The 17,377-nt window shown below is 45.4% G+C and overlaps 1 pseudogene; it reads left to right on the top strand.

Moving 5' to 3' along the window:
* The first annotated feature begins 246 nt into the window (after positions 1-246).
* On the top strand, positions 247-16,755 carry LOC132883327 (intelectin-like; annotated as a pseudogene).
* Positions 16,756-17,377: the final 622 nt, after the last annotated feature.

Raw genomic sequence — 17,377 nt, 5'->3', positions numbered from 1 at the left:
TTTGGCCTGATAGACACTTAGCAGTGTGGTTAAAAGGCATTATTACAGTTTCTGATGGAATTATTCCACAGAAATATTGCACTTTATAATGATAGAACTTTCCATAAAATATTGCTGAACTTTTATTATGTTGTCTGATTGATAAGAGAGCATATATCTGAATTATGCGTGAAGCAAACAGTCGCTTGTTATTTACAGCCATTTCTTATTGAGAGTTCTGCATTTGATTTTATTTTCCCCACAGTGATGGAGAACTGCTGGATCGTTGCGTTTGTGGTGTTTGCGTCGATAAATGTCTCTCTATCTGTTCGAGGTATGATTTCACTGATGCTGTTTTATTGTATATTCTGATCATAGCGGGCGGCACAGTGGTGTAGTGGTTAGCGCTGTCGCCTCACAGCAAGAAGGTCCTGGGTTTGAGCCCCAGGGCCGGCGAGGGCCTTTCTGTGTGGAGTTTGCATGTTCTCCCCGTGTCCGCGTGGGTTTCCTCCGGGTGCTCCGGTTTCCCCCACAGTCCAAAGACATGCAGGTTAGGTTAACTGGTGACTCTAAATTGACCGTAGGTGTGAATGTGAGTGTGAATGGTTGTCTGTGTCTATGTGTCAGCCCTGTGATGACCTGGCGACTTGTCCAGGGTGTACCCCGCCTTTCGCCCGTAGTCAGCTGGGATAGGCTCCAGCTTGCCTGCGACCCTGTAGAAGGATAAAGCGGCTAGAGATAATGAGATGAGATGAGATTCTGATCATAATGATAAGATCAAAACCAGCAGAAACAGCTTTGTGCCACACAGATTTGGAAATGTATACGTGTTTAATTAATTAATTAATTAATTAATTAATTAATTAATTAAAAAAACATACATTTTAAGCAAAAAGAGAAATTGCGGAATAATTCTTCAATTGAATACAGGCTGTATACTGTACAAATACCCATAAAGCTCACCCAAAGGTGAAGGGAGGATTAAATAAATCAATAAATAAATTTTTGATTAAATATAATGTCAGTGATCGAAGAAGAAAAGTAAGCCAGACCTGAGTAAGTACCAAATTCTCTCTAAAGTCTCTAGCCAGTAACAGTGAGATGGAGGAGTATCTTCACCTGTCCTACAGAATGCTGTGACCCTGCAGTGTGAGTGTGGAATGAAACATCCCTAAAATGTAAACTAACCGAGTCAGTAAAGGGCAGAGCTGAAGGGTTTTGTTAAAAATACGGTAATGGATAAACACCAAAACACTGGTATTATTAAAAGTTTAGTGATGTATAAAAGCCCCAAATCCTTATTGCTCTAATTACACACTCTATACACACCATGTATTAATGATTTACAGCACTGTCAGGTTTCAAAACTTGACCCTCAAAATGCACAGAGTGAGCTGTCAATCATTTCCCCATACATTCAACTCCTTATTTACTTCCATTTGTGATCATTATGTTGTTTAAACTGTAATAAAAGATAAGAAACCACTGGGCTGCAAAAACATGTTCTGTGTTGCAGTAGGTACCGTATGTGTCCCGATTAATTCAGAGTTTAATTCATGTAGAATAAAACACAATGGCGTAAACCCACATTTATTTCTGCAGAAATGGAATATTCCACTCCCCAAAGCTGCAAAGAGCTCAAGGAAAAATTTAAAGTCAGTGAAGGTACGTGCTAAACAAGCTGACATTTCATTAAAGAAAATTCCGAACAGTGTCAGAGCCTCACTCTGCACTACAGTGTGGAATATCGTGTCATTTTTTGATCCATGTGACTGTAGATGGTCTTTAGTACCTGGGCACGCCTAACGGTGTCGTGTATCAGACGTACTGTGACATGATGACTGCAGGAGGAGGATGGACTCTGGTGGCCAGTGTTCACGAGAACAACATGTACGGGAAATGCACCACTGGTCAGTGCTGTAGCTTTACCTCATTATTTTTAATAAAATTCATCGAATGTTCATCTAACCTTCATCTAACACCCCTTTAACATTTATCTAACCTTCATCTAACAGTCCTCTAATGGTGATCTGACCTTCATCTAACATTTAACTAATATTCACCTAACCTTGATCTACTGTTCCTCTAATATTTATCAAATGTCCGTCTCACCTTGATCTAATGCTCCTCTAATGTTTATGTAAGGCAGTAGCCTAATTACTGTCACTGTTGCACTGTCTATTCCTTTGGTAAACCTGATGCTTGTCCGTTACGGGAGACTGTAGTTCGGCAATTCCTGTTGTGTGGGACGCCATCTTGGTTAAATGTTTTTGTATATTGATCTGAAAGGTAAGCAATGGTAATGGCAGCTGGCATAATCTTAAAGGAGATACACAAAACCTTTATTTTTAAATACATTTCTGAGTGGATAGCATCTCCATCCTTGACTATATGCTGCATAAATGGGAATTCAAAATATATATATATTTTTGAGAATTAAAATCAACAGCAAAGTTAGCATTCAAGGTGCCCCGCTGAGCCAGCCAGCCCTGAGTGTGTGACGTCACTGCGGTAACCAATTTTAAGGCCGAGGCCTTTTACAGCAAAAGACCAAAGTCATATCAATAAAAATTTATGGTGAAAGTAAGAAATACCGTTACTGATTTGCTCAACTAAGACTGATTTGACTTCATTGATTGTGGGTTGACTCTCATTAATAGAATAGAATGCCTTTATTGTCACTATACACATGTACAATGAGATTAAAGCATCTCCAATAACAGTGCAAAACAGCGTGTAGAGTGAGAGAGAGAGAGAGAGAGAGAGAGAGAGAGAGAGAGGAAGGGGGGGAAGGGGGGGTGTCAGGGGGGTAAGGTGCACAGTCCTGAGGTGTATGTGTTGTGTTACATTATGGAGTGAGGTATTGCTTATTGCACATATAAATTATTGCACAGAGAGAGTCACATAAATTATTACATGAGAGATTCACATTATAAAATAAAATATTACACATTTATAAAGTATTGCAAGGTAAGGTAGGTGCACAGACTTGGTGTGTGTAAGGTGCACAGTCCTGAGGCGCATGTGCTGTATGTAAGGTGCACAGTCCTGAGGTGAGGTGAATGTGTTGTGTTTCACATTATGGAGTGAGGTATTGCACATTATAAAAGTATTGCACATAGAGAGTCCCTTATAAAGTACTGCACATTATAAATTATTGCACGAGGAGAGTCACATAGTAAAATAAATAGACTATAAAGTCAGAGCATATCCAAGTTCAGGGCGGTTATGGCTTTTGGAAAGAAGCTGTTTTTGAATTGGTTTGTCTTTGTCCTGATGCACCTGTAGCGCCTCCCTGAGGGCAACAGGTCGAACAGATCAAAGCCAGGGTGGGAGTGGTCCTTGATAATGTTTTTAGCTCTGCTAAGGCAGCAGGAGGTGTAAATGTCCATCAGGGAGGGGAGAGGGCAGCCAATGATTTTCTGTGCTGCCTTAACTACCCTCTGGAGCCTCTCCCTGTCTACAGCAGTGCAGCTGCCGTACCATACTGTAATACAGTACGTCAGCAGGCTCTCGATGGATGAGCGGTAGAAGGTCAGCAGCAGGTTGGAGTTTAGGTTGTACTTTCTGAGGACTCTCAGGAAGTGTAGCCACTGCTGAGCCTTCTTAATAACTGCTGTGATGTTTACTGACCAGGAAATGTCGGCGGAGATGAGGACGCTGAGAAACCGGAAGGTGTGGACCCTCTCCACATACATGTTGATGTAGAGGGGGGCAAGGTCGGTGCTGTGCTTCCTGAAGTCAACAATGAGCTCTTTGGTTTTCTTGGTGTTCAGAACGAGGTTATTTTCTGAACACCAGGCTGCCAACTTCAGAACCTCCTCTCTGTAGGCTGCCTCGTCTCCCTTTGAGAGGAGTCCAGCCACTGTGGTGTTGTCAGCAAACTTGAGGTTGTTGTTGTGGGTCGAACTACAGTCGTGGGTGTAGAGGCAGTACAGGAGGGGGCTCAGCACACAGCCCTGTGGAGAGCCAGTGCTCAACGTGCAGGTGGAGGAGAAGTGGGGGCCAAGTCTCACAGTCTGGGGCTGGTTAGTAAGAAAGTCCTTTAACCAGGCACATGTGAGAGGGGGGAGGCCAAGAGTGTCCAGTTTCCTAATAAGGATGTCCAGGATTATTGTATTAAAAGCTGAACTGTAATCCACAAAGAGTATGTGGACGTAGCTCTGCTGCTGCTCCAGGTGATTTAGCGCAGAGTGGAGAGCTACAGCGATGGCGTCCTCTGTGGATCTGTTTGTGCGATATGCAAACTGGTAGGGGTCGAAGTCTGGGGGGAGGTGGTCCTTGATGTGCTGAAGAACTAGTCTCTCGAAGCACTTCATGATTACCGGGGTGAGGGCCACAAGACGGTAATCATTCAGGCTGGTGACGGGAGACTTCTTTGGCACTGGGATTATTGTTGCAGATTTTAGGCAGGGCGGGATGACAGCCTGAGCCAGGGAGAGGTTAAAGATCCTGGTGAAGGTAGGGGAGAGCTGGTGGGCGCATGCTCTGAGCACCTTACCAGGTACACCATCTGGGCTGGCAGCTTTCTTGGGGTTCACTGCCAGGAGCACCCATCTGACATCGTGCTCCTGTACAGTGAAAGGAGTGGTGTGGGAACTATGTGGTAGTGGGGGCAGGGCAGGAGCAGATGAGTGCTGCTGAGATGTTTCAAAGCGAGCAAAGAAGCGATTTAGCTCCTCTGCTAGTGGCGCACTCCAGTCTCCTGTTGGCGCATCACAGTCTCTGAAGTTTGTGATGTCCTGAATGCCCTGCCACACCTCCCGTGTGTTGTTGCTGGACAGGTGGGATTCTATGCGCAGCCTGTGGTCTGCCTTGGCTTTAATTATTCCTCTTTTCAGATCAGCTCGAGCAGCTCTGTACAGAGCTCCATCACTTGACCTGAAGGCAGCATCGCGAGCCCTGAGGAGTGAGCGGACCTGGCTGGTCATCTAGGGCTTCTGGTTTGGGAAGACCCGGATGTTTTTATCCACTGCCACATTCCAGATGCAGAACTTGATATAGTCCAGCACCGTTCCTGTGAATGTCTCCAGCTCCTGGTGTTCAAATAAGTCCCAATCTGTCTGTTTAAAGCAGTCCTGTAGTTTGGAGAGTGCATTGTCAGGCCAGGTTGTGATAGTCCTTGTGGTGGGCCTGGCTCTGCGTCTGAGGGGGGTGTAGGCTGGGGAGAGCAGGAGGGAAAGATGGTCTGACTGGCTGAGGTGGGGGAGGGGTATGGCTCTGTATGCATGCTTGATGTTGGAGTAAACATGATCCAGAGTGTTCTCCCCTCTAGTTGAACACTTAACATGTTGGTAAAACTTCGGCAGTACAGTCTTCAAGTTGGCCTTATTAAAGTCTCCTGCTATTATGTGAACACCGTCAGGGTGGGCCTGCTGCTGTTTGTTAATGGTGTTCAGCAGGAGAGAGCGCGCTGTGTTTACACTGGCATCAGGTGGAATATACACAGCTGTGACAATCACCACAGTTAGCTCTCTCGGTACAAAAAAAGGCCGGCATCTTACAAACATGTACTCGAGGTCTGGGGAACAGTGTTTATCTATAATTGTTCCATTGTTACACCAATTGTCATGCACATAAATACAGAGCCCCCCTCCTCTACTCTTACTGGAGTTCTCATTTCTATCCCAGCGGAGCAGAGTGTGGCCTGCTAGCCCTCTGAATAGCAGGAGATTTCTGAGGACCTCAGAAAAAGCATTGTTGATGCTCCTCAGGCTGGAAAAGGTGACAAAACCATCTCTAAAGAGTTTGGACTCCACCAAACCACAGTCAGACAGATTGTGTACAAATAGAGGAAATTCAAAACCCTCCCCAGGAGTGGTCGACCAACAAAGACCACTCCAAGAGCAAGGTGTTTAATAGTCGGCGAGGTCACAAAGGACCCCAGAGTAACTTCTAAGCAACTGAAGGCCTCTCTCACATTGGGTAATGTTAACGTTCATGAGTCCACCATCAGGAGAACACTGAACAACAAATGGTGTGCATGGCAGGGTTGCAAGGAGAAAGCAACTGCTCTACAAAAAGAACATTGTTGCTCATCTGCAGTTTGCTAAAAATCACATGGACAAGCCAGAAGGCTATTGGAAAAATGTTTTGTGGACAGATGAGACCAAAATAGAACTTTTTGGTTTAAATGAGAAATGTTACGTTTGGAGAAAGGAAAACACTGCATTCCAGCATAAGAACCTTATCCCATCTTTGAAATATGGTGGTGGTAGTATCATGGTTTGGGCCTGTTTTGCTGCATCTGGGCCAGGACGGTTTGCCATCATTGATGGAACAATGAATTCTGAATTATACCAGCAAATTCGAAAGGAAAATGTCAGGTCATCTGTCCATGAACTGAATCTCAAGAGAAGGTGGGTCATGCAGCAAGACAATGACCCTAAGCACACAAGTCTTATAAGTCTGTAGAAATCCAGATGGGTGGGTGGAGCACAGAAGGAAGGCAGGCCAGAACCGAGTTAAAAAAACCCCTCTTTATTGGCACTTTTCAGTGATTTTTACACTCTCCCAGCCACACACACATGCACACACACAGGTCATCTGGTTGGGGAGAGAGCTCTCTTCCTCTGCTCTCTCACTCTCCTTATATAGGGCGCGGTCACTGGGGAGGACACACAAACACACGTTAACTGATATCAGGCGTAGTGATTGTGCCACTTACCTTCCCTGACTCCGCCCTCCGGTCACAGACCGATGCTTGACCACGCCCCTGCTGCCAAATACCCCCACCGCCCGACTCAGGCCGGGCAGCCGTCCAGCCTGCAGCCGACTGCCCCCTCCATTGACAGGAGAGGAAGTCCGCCACGACCATCTGTGCCCCCGGCCTGTGGATCACCTTGAAGTTAAAGGGCTGGAGTGCCAGATACCAACGGGTGATCCGTGCATTGGCATCCTTCATGTGGTGGAGCCACTGGAAGGGCGTGTGGTCTGAACAGAGGGTGAAAGGGCGTCCCAGCAGGTAGTAGCGGAGGGTGAGGACCACCCACTTGATGGCCAAGCACTCTTTCTCTATTGTGCTGTAGCGCCCCTCATGCACCGACAGCTTTCTGCTGATGTACAGCACGGGGTGATCCTCCCCCTCCTGGGACAGAACAGCCCCCAGCCCTCTGTCCGACGCATCCATCTGCAACACAAAGGGGAGAGAAAAGTCAGGGGAGTGTAACAGTGGACCCCCACACAGTGCAGCCTTCACCTCAATGAAAGCCCGCTGGCATCGCTCCGTCCACTGGACCGGATCTGGTGCCCCCTTTTTAGTGAGATCAGTCAGCGGGCTGGTGACAGCCGAATAATTAGGTACTGTATGAACCTACAATAGCAGCCAGCCAGCCAGCCCCAGGAACTGTCTCACCCCCTTTTTGGTCTTGGGCCTCGGGCAGGCCGCAATTGCTGCTGTCATATTAATTTGGGGATGCACCTGCCCATTGCCCAAGTGGAAGCCCAGATACCGGAATTCCACCCGCCCAATCGCACACTTCTTCGGGTTGGCCATGAGACCTGCTTGCCTCAGTGACCCAAGGACAGCCCTCAGGTGTTGTAGATGCTGCGGCCAGTCGTTACAATAGATTATAATATCGTCTAAGCATGTGGCCGCATAGGTGGCGTGGGGGCGGAGGACCCTGTCCATAAGCCACTGGAATGTAGCGGGTGCCCTAAACAGCCCAAAAGGAAGTGTGACGAACTGGTGTAAGCCAAACGGTGTGAAAAAGGCCGTTTTTTTCCCGGGATAGCGGAGTCAAGGGGATCTGCCAATATCCATTTGTCAAATCCAGTGTTGAATAAAAACGAGCCGTGCCTAGTCGATCGAGCAACTGTCAATACGGGGCATTGGGTTCACATCAAATTTAGACACCGCGTAGACTTTTCTATAGTCCACACAGAACCGGACCGACCCGTCAGCCTTGGGAACCAAGACCACCGGGCTGCTGCAGTCACTGTGGGACTCCTTGACGATGCCCATTTTGAGCATGGTGTCGAGTTCTTCCTGAACCACCTTTTTTTGTGTACGGGCAGTCTGTAAGGGTGGCTGCGCACTACCACCCCCAGAGGCATCTCAATGTGGTGTTCTATGAGGTGGGTGCAGCCGGGCAGGGGCGAGAATACGTCAGAAAATTCTGTCTGCAACTGGGTGACCTCCGTGAGTTGGGTCGGGGAGAGGTGGTCTCCACAGGGGACCGGAGCGGTGGGCAATGTCAATTTTCCTTTTTGAACCTCCGGCCCCAGCTTCGCCTTCTCTGGAACGACCGACACCAACGCCATGGGGACCTCCTCGTTCCAAAGTTTTAACAGATTGAGGTGGTAAATCTGTAACGCCCCAACCCTGTCCATTCGTCGCACCTCATAGTCGATGTTACCGACTCACCGTGTAACCTCGAAGGGTCCTTGCCACTTGGCAACCAATTTGGAGCTCGACGTGGGCAACAGTACGAGTACTTTATCTCCCGGTGCGAACTCCCGAAGGCACGTACCCCTGTCTTACAGGCGGGTTTGCCATTCTTGGGCCTGCCGCAAATTCTCCTGGGTTAGGTGTGTGAAGTTTTGCGTGCAGGTCAATAACGTATTGGATTTCATTTTTGCTTGGTGAAAGTCCCTCCTCCCAATTTTCCCGCAGTACAATCTAGGATGCCACGTGGCTTACGCCCGTATAATAATTATAATGGGGAGAACCCCGTGAAGGCTTGTGGCACCTCTCACACTGCAAATAACAGGGGTTCGAGCCATTTATCCCAATTGCGTGTGTCCTCGCGAACAAACTTTTTAATTATATTCTTGAGTGTGCTATTGAACCGTTCGACTAAACTGTCCTTTTGTGAGTGATAAACACTGGTGCGGATTGGCTTAATTCCCAATAACCCATACAGTTCGCTCAGTGTGCGTGACATAAACGAGGTGCCTTGATCAGTCAGAATCTCTTTGGGGATTCCGACTCGGGAGATGACACGGAAGAGCGCTTCCGCAATACTGTGTGCTGAGGTATTGCGAAGAGGCACTGCTTCCGGGTATCGCGTTGCATAGTCCACCAGAACTAAAATAAAGTGATACCCTCGTGTTGACTGATCTAATGGCCCGACGAGATCCATCCCAATTCTTTCGAACAGGGTCTTGATTAATGGTAGAGGGCGCAAAGGCACTTTTGGAATGGCCACTGGATTTACTAACTGGCATTCGCGGCATGCCGTACACCACTTATGGACATCGCCGCGAAGCCCTGGCCAATAGAACCGATCCATTATACGCTCCGGCCCGATCAAGGGCTGTTCCTAGTGTAGAGGGGATCCGGACCACCGTGCCCACCTCCATTGCTGAGCACTGCTGCTGGAGGTGGCCCGGTTCCCCGCAGGGCCAGCAAACCAGCCCGGGCTTTCTCTCTGCACCGGTACTCTGGGGCTCGCTCACCTGAGAGGGGGAAGAGACAGACACGGGAGTGGGAAACGGGAGGGCACCACGGGTGCAGCGGGCCGGCTGGGGTGGAGCTAGCCCCCGCCTCCGCAGTGGGGGAATGGGGTGAGGATGAGACAGAAGGGGAGGGGGAGAGAGAGAGGGGAGAAGAGGAGATCTGCTGTCCTGCCGTCGGAACAGCCGCCAAATGGTCCTCCACCAGCTCGATGGCCTGATCCAGTGACACTGGGCGATGGCACTGGACCCACTCTGCAGTCCCTTTGGGTAGTCAGGCGATGAACTGTTCCAGTACCACCAGATCGACGATTCCCTCGGCGCCGCGGTTGTCAGCCCTCAGCCACCGCCGGCAGGCGTCCCGGAGTTGCTGGCCAAATGCGAATGGCTGGCCGACCTCCTCCAGGCGCAGAGCGTGGAAGTGCTTTCGATGTTGTTCTGGGGTGCGCCCCACTTGCTGGAGGACAGCCCAGCGGAGGTCTGTGTAGACCAGATGGCTGTCGACGGGAAGCTGCAGCACGGCCAGCTGTGCCTCGCCCCTTAGCAGGGGGAGGAGGCGCACAGCGCTCTGTTCCACCGGCCAGTCCGAGGGCTCTGCTGCTTGCTCAGAGAGCACGAGGAAGGCCTCGGGGTTGTTGTGCGGGCCCATCTTCGTTAGGGTGGGGTGGGGAGGGCCCACGGTGGTGGAGGTGGGGGACTCCGCCGACACGAGGAGGTGCCGGAATGCCTGACGATCTTCCTTCTGCACCAGCACCAGGGCCTCGAACCTTTGTTCCTGCTCCTTCCGGAGGGTGACTAACGCCTGGTGCTGGCTCTTCTGGGCCGTGGTGAGGGCATGGACCAGGTCCATGAAAGAAGAGGACTCCATGGGGCTGTTCTTCTCCATGCTCCAACCCCCAGGTTTCGGCACCACTGTAGAAATTCAGACAGGTGGGTGGAGCACAGAAGGACGGCAGGCCAGAACTATGTTAAAAAAGACCTCTTTATTGGCACTTTTCAGTGATTTTTACACTCTCCCAGCCACACACACACACACAGGTCGTCTGGTAGGGGAGAGAGCTCTCTGCTCTCTCTCCTTATATATGGTGCGGTCACTGGGGAAGACACACAAACACATGTTAACTGACATCAGGTGTAGTGATTGTGCCACTTACCTTTCCTGACTCCGCCCTCCGGTCACAGCCCGACGCTTGACCACGTCCCCGCTGCCACAAAGTATTGTATAAAGTCTCATCTCATTATCTCCAGCCGCTTTATCCTGTTCTGCAGGGTCGCAGGCAAGCTGGAGCCTATCCCAGCTGACTACGGATGAAAGGCAGGGTACACCCTGGACAAGTCGCCAGGTCATCACAGGGCTGACACAGACAACCATTCACACTCACATTCACACCTACGGTCAATTTAGAGTCACTAGTTAACCTAAGCTGCATGTCTTTGGACTGTGGGGGAAACCGGAGCACCCGGAGGAAACCCACGCAGACACGGGGAGAACATGCAAATTCCACGCAGAAAGGCCCTCGCCGGCCACGGAGCTCGAACCCGGACCTTCTTGCTGTGAGGCGACAGCGGTAACCACTACGCCACAATGCCGCCCCTTGTATAAAGTCTTATATAAATATATAAGTATAATATATGTCTTATATATAATATATTTGTCTCATTTGTTTAACTGGGTTCTCTTTATTTACTTTTAGGACTTGTGTGAAAATCTGATGATGTTTTAGGTCATATTTATGCAGAAATATAGAAAATTCTAAAGGGTTCACAAACTTTCAAGCACCACTGTATACATTGAGACACATGCAGAGGTTGCAGGATGAGCTCTCTCTCATTACTGGCCATCTGAAAGACACACAGACACACATTCATCAACAGCCAGGAATTAGACACAGGTGTACCTTGTCACATGTTACCTGCTGGTTCGACCTGACTCCTTGGCATTCACAGCCGATGCTCGACCATACCCTCACTGTCACACGCTCATCTAACATTTATCTAATGTTTGTGTAATGCTCCTCTAACGTTTATCTAATGTTCATCTAACTTTCATCTAAAATTCCTCTCAACTTCATCTAACGCTCATCGAACATGTATCTAACCTTGAACTAATGCTCCTTTAACGTTTATCTAATGTTCATCTAACCTTGATTTAATGTTCCTGTAATGTTTATCTAACTCTAATGTAAAGGTGATCGCTGGTCCAGTCAGCAGGGTGGAAGTCCACATGTACCTGAGGGAGACAGATCGTGGAGTAACACTGTCACATTCGGCACTGCAGAAGCTGCAACCAGTGATGACTTCAAGGTCCAAATCAAAACACACAAACCTAAACAAATAAGATTATGGAATAAATATAATTAAAGTATGATAAAATTTACAATAACAAGTGTTGCCAGGCAAAACAAACCTCAGCCGGTAGCGCTTATAATGAATATGAAGGAAGATATGGCAAAAAAACAGGTATCCTATGGGTACATGTGGCTACTGCTTATAAATAAAGTTGTTTTCTGATCCCATGTCCAGACAGTACATATAGCATATATATTTACTCTCTGAGGCATTAGCCACAAAAATGAAGCATAATCCAAAAATGAACAATTTAAAAACCACAAAAGTAAAAGATACCAAGTGTCTGTACTTTATATTATTCTACTCTTACCTCTTACAGTTTTCAAACTGAAACCTTCGAACCGAGGCTGACATACACAACCTATCGCCAGGACCCAAACTCTTATTTCCAGGAAATGGCCCAGCGCTAGAGCTCAGTGGAACACATTTTCCCTCTGTAATAAGCATAAACACGTCTGAAAGCGATTTCTTTAGTCTAGTCCGTTTATTTATAATTAATTTATAACAATAAATTAAGAGAGCGGTGAAGTTTTTATCAGTGGGATTTAAAATTGGGTGTGGACAAAACCCCTTCCTTTGCATATGTAAATGAACCAAGAAACCATCCAATGACAGCACTGTGTATGAGGCAGGTAGGGATCCAATCAGTGTGTTCATGGGAGGAGTCTTTCTGAGGCACCACTCCTGCAGTCTGAGCTCAGAGCTTTTTTTTTCCCCCTTTTTGGTCACTGTGGCCTTGACCTTTTCCGGAAGACCCTCAAAATGTTGGAAGTTCTACAACCCCAATTCCAAAAAAGTTGGGACAAAGCACAAATTGTAAATAACAATGGAATGCAATAATTTACAAATCTCAAAAACTGATATTGTATTCACAATAGAACATAGACAACATATCAAATGTCGAAAATGAGACATTTAGAAATTTCATGCCAAATATTGGCTCATTTGAAATTTCATGACAGCAACACATCGCAAAAAAGTTGGGACGGGGCAATAAGAGGCTGGAAAAGTTAAAGGTACAAAAAAGGAACAGCTGGAGGACCAAATTGCAACTCATTAGGTCAATTGGCAATAGGTCATTAACATGACTGGGTATAAAAAGAGCATCTTGCAGTGGCAGCGGCTCTCAGAAGTAAAGACGGGAAGAGGATCACCAATCCCCCTAATTCTGCACTGACAAATAGTGGAGCAATATCAGAAAGGTGTAAAATTGCAATTAGTATGAACATATCATCTACAGTACATATCAAAAGATTCAGAGAATCTGGAAGAATCTCTGTGCGTAAGGGTCAAGGCTGGAAAACCATACTGGGTGTCCGTGATCTTCGGGCCCTTAGACGGCACTGCATCACATACAGGCATGCTTCTGTATTGGAAATCACAAAATGGGCTCAGGAATATTTCCAGAGAACATTATCTGTGAACACAGTTCACCGTGCCATCCGCCGTTGCCAGCTAAAACTCTATAGTTCAAAGAAGAAGCCGTATCTAAACATGATCCAGAAGCGCAGACGTCTTCTCTGGGCCAAGGCTCATTTAAAATGGACTGTGGCAAAGTGGAAAACTGTTCTGTGGTCAGACGAATCAAAATTTGAAGTTCTTTATGGAAATCAGGGATGCCTGATGTCATTCGGACTAAAGAGAAGGACGACCCAAGTTGTTATCAGCGCTCAGTTCAGAAGCCTGCATCTCTGATGGTATAGGGTTGCATTAGTGTGTGTGGCATGGGCAGCTTACACATCTGGAAAGAGACCATCAATGCTGAAAAGTATATCCAGGTTCTAGAGCAACATATGCTCCCATCCATATGACGTCTCTTTCAGGGAAGACCTTGCATTTTCCAACATGACAATGCCAAACCACATACTGCATCAATTACAGCATCATGGCTGCATAGAAGAAGGGTCCGGGTACTGAACTGGCCAGCCTGCAGTCCAGATCTTTCACCCATAGAAAACATTTGGTGCATCATAAAATGGAAGATACGACAAAAAAGACCTAAGACAGTTGAGCAACTAGAATCCTACATTAGACAAGAATGGGTTAACATTCCTATCCCTAAACTTGAGCAACTTGTCTCCTCAGTCCCCAGACGTTTACAGACTGTAGTAAAGAGAAAAGGGGATGTCTCACAGTGGTAAACATGGCCTTGTCCCAACTTTGAGATGTGTTGTTGTCATGAAATTTAAAATCACCTAATTTTTCTCTTTAAATGATACATTTTCTCAGTTTAAACATTTGATATGTCATCTATGTTCTATTCTGAATAAAATATGGAATTTTGAAACTTCCACATCATTGCATTCCGTTTTTATTTACAATTTGTACTTTGTCCCAACTTTTTTGGAATCAGGGTTGTATTTGAGACCAATGCCCATCTATCATGAAAGTTTCATGAAGATTGGACCAGCCGTTTTCCCATAATATCATTAACAATAAAACCCAAACGAAAACAATACCTCACCCCCTGGTGGTCTCCATCCCAGGCGAGGTAACAACAGTGAGTTCCATAAATACATTAATTAATATTAAATACAAACATCATTCCATCATTATGAGGAAATTCTGACATGATGAGAAGATTCTTTTTCCTCTTCATCTTTGTACTTTATTCCACAGAATCCTGGGTATTATGACATTGCAGCAGAGGACGTGGCAGTGTGGCACGTTCCAAATACTGAGCGAGTGGATCGTTGGAAAACAACATCATTCCTGCGCTACCACACGGAGAACAGATTTCTCAAGAACTACAGAGGGAAACCTCTACAATCTCTTCAAGGTAACAGAACATTCACTCCTGAAAGGTTCACTTTAGAAATGTTGTGTCCTGTTGCCATTAACTCTGATGTAATGCCTTCTAATGCTAATCTAACTCTAATCCACACCAGTCTAACGTTCATCTAACATTGCTCTAATGCTCTTAGGCTCCCCACACATGCATTTAACCTTCAATTAACACTCATATAAACCTTATACGTATAACATTCATCTAACACTCATAACCTTCATCTAACACTTATATAAACCTAATATAACATTCATCTAAAATTCAGATGATAACTTTCATATAACACTTGTATAATGTCTGTCTCACAGTTATATAACTATATATATTTCCCATGAATTTATATCCCAGTATAGTTCCAGTATTTACATTAATTCAGTATTCTCTGGTTTCCAGCAATTCCCAGTGAAGTACAATGTCGGAAGTTGTCATGATGACCATGGCCCCTCTGTTCCTGTAGTGTATGATGTTGGAGACGCCACATCCAATCATAACCTGTACGGACCCTACATCAGAGGTGGGTATAGAAAATAAAAATGGAAAGTAAATGAAAAACCACAATGGGGAAACAAGTTGCACCCCTGCTGATGAGAACCACAATTTATTTTCCAAAAAAAATACATTTTACTGCCCTTCATCACATTTTCAGTTAATTGTCAAACAGCAGCAGGCTACAAACTAAACACATGAAGTATGTTATATTAAGGAAGTGGTGTTTTCTAGCATAGCTTTAGCAGGAAGAATGATTGACATGCCAGTTGGGCTGAGCTTCGAACCACCACAATACTGCACTCAACAGGAAGCACAGAAATATATCAGAGTATTACACATTGTGTGAGACATTCTGTTTAGTGCAGACTGTTAGCTCGATAGCATAGCATTAAGACTCCGAGTGAAGTTTTCCCGGTTACCATGACAACCTGACCACTGCCTCCCAAACCATCAAACTAGAAAGTATGTGAAAATAATACAGCACGAAAACAAATTTGCTCTGTTCGAAATGTTTTGCTTTAACATCACAAATATTAGATGGTCGTTGCCATGGTAACATTGTATTCTGACACATTTAGCTATTTTATCAGCAGTTATTTAAATAACTAGCTAATTTAGCTAATGTTTTTGATAATAGGCTGTTAGGACCGAATGGAGGACATGGGGACACTTCTTAATTTAATGGAATATTCATATTTATTCCTAAACCCCAGGGATTAAAGGTAATTATTTTCCACTGTATATTTTAATGAATTAAAATAAATATCGCCCTGTGATGACCTGGCGACTTGTCCAGGGTGTACCCCGCCTTTCGCCCGTAGTCAGCTGGGATAGGCTCCAGCTTGCCTGCGACCCTGTAGAAGGATAAAGCGGCTAGAGATGATGAGATGAGAAAAAAAAAATGTTAATGTCTCTCCAGGGTTATCTGAACCAGGATTCATCACATTCCGAGCGATAAACACGGAAAAGGCAGCGACGGCAATCTGCTCAGGACTCAAACCCAAAACCTGCAACACTGAACACGTGAGAATTAAATCTGTTCTGTTCACATAGCAATTAAAAGAAGACTTTAAACCAGAAGACTGGTATTTATGAGCCTCTGATTAATATTATTAATATTGAAGCTCCAGGGTGTTTCTGAGAAAGTCTGTCTCTCTAGGAAGATATCTGCCCCATGAGATCCTTATTCTCTCCAAATTTAAAGGCAACATTCACAGACACCACGACTAAAGCACCACTTCACCTGAGGAGTCATTTACACATGTAAATGAGTCTGGAATCATTTATGGATGCAACTGAATCAAATGAGTCATTTGCACACATAAATGAATAAATTTGGAATCACTTGCACATGTAAATGTATCAAATGAGTCATTTGCACATGTAAATGAATGAACCGAGGAATTATTTGCATACTCGATAGTCCATGTATTAAATGTGAAGCTGGTGTGTGTGTGAATAGTTCTGTATTGGAGGAGGTGGACATTTTCCTGAAGAGTCTCCGAGGCAGTGTGGAGATTTCACGGCTTTCGACTGGGCGGGTTACGGCACTCACACTGGCGCAAGCGCCAGTAAGCAGGTGATCCAGGCGGCGGTGCTCATCTTCTACCGCTGAGAGAGAACGTTGCAGAACCAACAGCACACAATACACACATCAGTATAGCCTTAATTACTGCATGACTGGGTGTGCAAAAGATTTATAAAGTTCATTTCCATAGAATTTACCAAATCTTTAAGAATTTATTTCCGGATGTTTGGTGCAGGTCATGTTTTTCTCTCTTCTGATTTGGATCAGATTTTAAAAAGTGATGCACTATTACAGGGTGAGAATCAAGTTCAATCCTCATTATATGATGAAAGTAGTTACAGTTTCTTGTATTCTCTTGGATTTATCTGCATTTACTCCTTTCCATTTCTGCTGACGGAGTTGACACTGAGACGTGTGTCTCCTCAATTCTGCCCTGAATCCTGATTTTATGAAATAATAAAGTTTTGAGCATTGCTCTTGGGTGTTGGTCAGTGATTTATTTACAGAATGATTTAACTGGTGAAAGTCTGAGTAATAAACTTGCTGTTGTCTGTATTAATAATGTTTCTCACCACATGCACAAGAATAAACCTGCAATTATTTTAGATCGAGTAAATATTGATCTTGTAGCTTGTCATGATGGTCCTGTAACTGATCATATTATTACAATAGCATTATGTAAAACCATACAGGAGCTGTAAAACACTGCCTTCTTCTAAATAAAAGGGATCAAACACGGTTTTAGTCATGGGCCTCATCGTCGCATGTGGTCAGTCACATGACTTTTCTTTTGAACAAGGTCTTTTTATTAATAATTCAAAATTTCAGCAAAAAGAACATCATACAGG

This window comes from Neoarius graeffei, chromosome 3 (genome assembly GCF_027579695.1).
Source record: "Neoarius graeffei isolate fNeoGra1 chromosome 3, fNeoGra1.pri, whole genome shotgun sequence".
Classification (NCBI taxonomy): domain Eukaryota; kingdom Metazoa; phylum Chordata; class Actinopteri; order Siluriformes; family Ariidae; genus Neoarius; species Neoarius graeffei.
The sequence above is the reverse complement of the archived record's forward strand: the minus strand, read 5'-3'. Positions and strand labels throughout refer to the sequence as shown.